The 4669-nt window shown below is 59.5% G+C and overlaps 1 long non-coding RNA gene across 1 annotated transcript; it reads right to left on the minus strand.

Annotated features, from left to right (window-relative positions):
• Positions 1 to 1941: 1941 nt before the first annotated feature.
• On the minus strand, positions 1942 to 4663 carry LOC114009347 (uncharacterized). Its single transcript, XR_003550778.1, has 2 exons — positions 4484 to 4663; positions 1942 to 2293 (listed from the first exon to the last, which is right to left on the minus strand). It is a non-coding gene; the product is annotated as an uncharacterized LOC114009347 (long non-coding RNA).
• Between the last annotated feature and the right edge of the window lie 6 nt (positions 4664 to 4669).

Genomic DNA, 4669 nt, shown 5'->3' on the forward strand with positions numbered 1-4669 from the left:
TACCTGTTCCCTCCACCGGAGTCACTCCTTTCTCCCATGCTGAGCACCTGACAGACTCGTAAGCTCACCTCCTCCCTGACATCTGAGTGACCACTCGATATCGTCACTTTGGGGTCTCTGTGGGGGCTATTTCCTCTGCCTTTCCCTCCTCCCGCAGGTCAGTCAGATCCTCTGCATGCAAGGGATAGAACACCAGCCCGTACTATTCCAGCCCCAAATGGGAAATGCAGTGACTCACAGAACTAGAAAGTCCAAGGCAGGCTAATTTCAGGTATGGCTGGACCCAGGCGTTCACACCGTCCAGATCCGTGTTGCTCTCTCCCCGGCAGACTTCGCCCTTGTTTTGTGCTCTTCTGCTCTAGGGTTTCTATTTCTAAGTGTATTCGTTCATTTCTCCCATGAGAGAGGGAATGAGACTCCCAACAGGGGCTCCATGCTGCACTCCACCTCCCGTCTCAGGGAGGCCCCAGGACACGAACCCAGGACCTTCCCTCTGTGACTACCGTGTTCCCACTGTGCTACCGCTGGACCTCTCTTTTGTCCTAGGCTTTCATTTGCTCACTGTCAATCCAATGAAAAAAAAATCACATCTCCTTCCCAGACAGCTGTCACTGTGTAATGACATTTCAGTCAATGAGATGGCGTAGGCAATAGTGGTCCCCTGAGGTCATCTGCCTGGCCTAGACAGGCTGGGGGCTGCTCCATCCATTCTGCGAGCACACCCCGATGGTCGCACAAGGAAGAACTTGCCCAAGAAAGCCTCTCAGAACGCATCCCCATCGTCACGTGACCCAGCACTCGGATCCTGGGGTTGGTTGTCACTGGGCAGGCTTAGCCACATGTGAGACCCAGTCACCTGTCCACCCCTAGAAACAGAGGCTGAGGGACACTGCCCCAAACCTCGTGACCTAAGATGGCAGAATAGATTCTCCTGTAGGAAACTGGCGTGCTCCTCCCAAGAGGAGAGGTGCAGCCTAACGGCCCATCACGCCCCACCTCCCTGCAGACCCCTGCTCACGCCGGCATGCTGTACAGCCTCAGGGCAACCCTTCCCCTCTCTGAGCCTCGTGTTCCTCCTCTGGAAAATGGGCAGGAGGCTGTTTGAATTCCAGCATTCCAAATTCCGGGATAGCTTCCAGAACTGGAGGCTGCTCCCTAAATCCCAGGAACGTTCCAGTACTTCTGGGGACGGAAGTGAAGCCTCAGCCAGAACCCCCCTCCCAGCCCCAGCCTCAGAACATGCCTGCAAGATGACAATTGGGCTCCCTTCGGCCGAAATTCCACTCCCGTGGGGGCCCTGCCAAGGAAAACAAGCCCAAGAACCGGGCATGGAAGGTGAGCATACTTGACGCGCTCGGAGATGACAAACTATTTACACAGGTGTGGGAGCCGTCCCCGCGCACCCAGCTCGCCTTTCTTCTTCTCCCTCTCCTTTCCAAATTCTTTCCCCCAAGGGTGCTGACAGACGTGCCAGCGGAGGGGGCGGCTGGTCGTAGAGGCCTGCCCAGAGCAACTCCACAGACCCAAGGCAAAGGGGCAGAAAGGAGGGGGTCTGTGCCCCGTGGGCCCCAGCCTCACTCACTGCCCACGCGCTGTCTGCCCCACTGCCCCGGGGGAAGCGAGGCTGTGGTCCTGGGGAGCTCAGCACGGCCTGAGCCCTCCAAGAAACTGGCCAGCCTGGTGTTGCAGTCGGGAGCCGACTGACGCAGGGCCAGCAGCCTGTGGCTGACCACGGTCGGGACCCCTGGGTCGGCCTGAAGACACCCAGGGCCTGAGCACCACGTTCCTGAGGTCCCGATGAGCAGGAGAGGATCCTGGCGTGACAAGACCCCATTGAGGGCGTCCCGTCTCTCTCTCTCTCTCTCTCTCTTGCTCTCTCTTTCACACATGTGCTGCCTACCACAAATAAAAAATTATAAAAAAAGAAGAAAGCAACTCATGTCCAGTCCATTCCTTGTCCACAAGGAGATTGTGGGAGCGAGAGGTGAAAGCAACTCCGGGGGGTGGGGGTCACACAGCCAGTTAGTATCTGGCCCCGGAGCTGGCGAGGACAGTTTTCTGGGCATCTTCCTCGTGCCCAACGGTGTGCTGTGCTCCGAGAGTGCGCCGTGAACCGCAAGGGCAGAACCCCGAAAGAACACGCTGGCACGGACAGCACTGTGCCTCCCTGATGCTGGAACAACGAAGCGGCTGGGCCGAGATGACGTCTGAGACGAGAAAGACGAGGAGGAGGCAGCCGTGCAGAGATGGACGGGAGGAACTCCCAGCAGACTGCAGAGCGCATGCAAAGGCCCTGGCCCCACAGAGGGGCAGCACCGTGCGGCGGCCACCCAGCACAGCCAGGTTCCAGCCCCGCCTGCCCGAGAGTGAGGGGCATCTGGCAGGCACTACTCCCTGAGGGAGGGAAGCAGAGACTGAGGTGGCTGCTGAGTCACGGGGAACAGCAGGCTCCCAGGCCACAAGGGGCTCTGCCTCAGTTTACCCGCTGTAAGAAATGGGCTTAATAACATGTCTGCCTCCAGGGCTGACTTCAGAGGGGTCTGGGAGGGTTAATTATGGCTGGCAGCTCCGTGAGCCTTGATGAAAGGCGGTGGGAAGCGGGCACTGGTAACCCGGGCAGGTAATTTCCCCCTCCGGGAAGGATGCCCAAGGGTCCCAGCAGGAGTCGCCTCTGGTTCTGGACCAACCCCAGATGAGCCACAAGTCTCCTGCCTGGACTCTGAGATCCCCATGCCAGGTAAACGGGAGCTGTGAGTGATCAGAAGTAGGCCAGGGTTCAAGTCCCAGCTCTGCCATTGCTCTGGCCAGGAGACCTGGGTGACACTCCTCGCCTCTCGGGGCCTCTGTCTCTGCATCTGCACAAGGGGGTGCCGCCTGGCGCATCCCACGGGTGCTGTGGGTGTTTCCCACACGTGTATCTGGACAGTTGGTTCGGGGCCTCTGTCTCTGCATCTGCACAAGGGAGTGCCACCTGGCGTGTCCCACGGGCGCTGTGGGTGTTTCCCACACGTATATCTAGACAGTTGGCCGGGGCCTCTGTCTCTGCATCTGCACAAGGGAGTGCCACCTGGCGTGTCCCACGGGCGCTGTGGGTGTTTCCCACACGTATATCTAGACAGTTGGCGCCTGACCAGCCCATCTCCCCACAGCCTCTGTTAGAGACCCGAGTGGCACATCGGGTCACAGACATCCATGTTGCCAGCTGGCTCTGCCTCCCTGACCTGAGGGAACAGGCCTTCCTGACCTGAGGGACTTTTCTAGAGATAACTCAGGCTCCGCCCTGGAAGGCCAACCCTCCCTCTTCCCTCTCTGTGGTTCCTGGGTCTTCATCCACCACCCTGGCCTGCCTGCCTCTACACACACATTCATGTACCTCCATGAACATGTACACACATGCACACGTATGCACCTATGTGTATGCACAAACACACCTGCACACTCAGACACATTCATACACACACACATACACACCTGCACGTGCACACACACACATCCAAGCTCTCGGGCGGCTATGAGTGCACAGCCTGGTCCCTGACAACCCACGGATGGTCTCTTCCAGGGCTGGGGCAGAGTCTGAGGCTAGAGGCCCCTTCTTTTTCCTAGTCCCTTCACAGGGCAGCCTCATGCCCTCACACAGGCGGGGTTGCTGAGGGTCAGCCAGGCCCATGCCAAGGCCGGAGCTGTGGAGAGGCGGGGAGAGCCCACATCCAGGCCTGCTGGGCCCAGCCCTCGGCTCCCCTGCAACCTGACTCAAAACCCTCTGGGTATCCCCCGCCTCCAGTGGGGAGTCTGAGGCCCTAGCCAGCCTCAGCCCTGGGACAGGCTCCCAGTTGAGTCCTGGGCAGGAGGCCCCCTACTGTGAGCGGGGAAATGCCGGGCCCTTGGCAAGGGTCCCTGCAGGTACAAGTGGGCATAGGCGGCCCCTTTCAGGAAGAACTGGGGTTCAGACAGTTGCTCTGAGTCAGCCCTGCAGAGCCCACCCCAACCCCTCCCCTCACTCCCTGCTAGGCCTGCAACTCCCAGATTCCCATGCCCCCACCCCTGCCCGTGCACCTGCAGCCCCTCTGCCTGGGTCCCATCCCTCACTCTTCTACAGGGCTGGCCTCTCCTGTATGTTCAGGTTCTGCTCTAACGGCACCTCCTCAAAGGGAGCCCCCAGCTCCCTCCACCATGCCCCTACTTATTTCTGTCAGCGCTCTGGTCACAGCAGTGACCCCCGCCCCCCCCCCATGCCTGTTTTCCCCCTAGAACACGGTGAGCTCAGTGAGAACAGGGGCCTGAGGGTTCCATCTGCACGTTCACCGTCGACCTGCAGCACGGCGGTGCTCAGTGAACGTGCTGATGGAATGAATGAAAGATACACAATTCGTACCACGGGAGGGCTGGGTCTCCTGGGGCCCATCGCCAAAGGACGGGTGGCTTCTCCAGGGTCTTACAGAATGTCCGAAGGAGCGCAGCGTCACAGCATAACCATGATATTTACCGGCGCTTCCGGGGCCAAGCCCAGGACGTGGGTCATCTTGGCTGCACGAGATCCCATGGGGCCGCTCCTGTCATTCCCATTCTCCAGAAAGGGAACTGCAGCTTCGGGTGACAGTCAGGACTGCTCCAGGTTACCAGTGACTTGGCGACCAGCTGTGACGGAATAGGGAGCCACCTCCACCCCAGC

This window comes from Tupaia chinensis, unplaced genomic scaffold (assembly GCF_000334495.1).
Source record: "Tupaia chinensis unplaced genomic scaffold, TupChi_1.0 Scaffold000049_1, whole genome shotgun sequence".
NCBI lineage: Eukaryota > Metazoa > Chordata > Mammalia > Scandentia > Tupaiidae > Tupaia > Tupaia belangeri.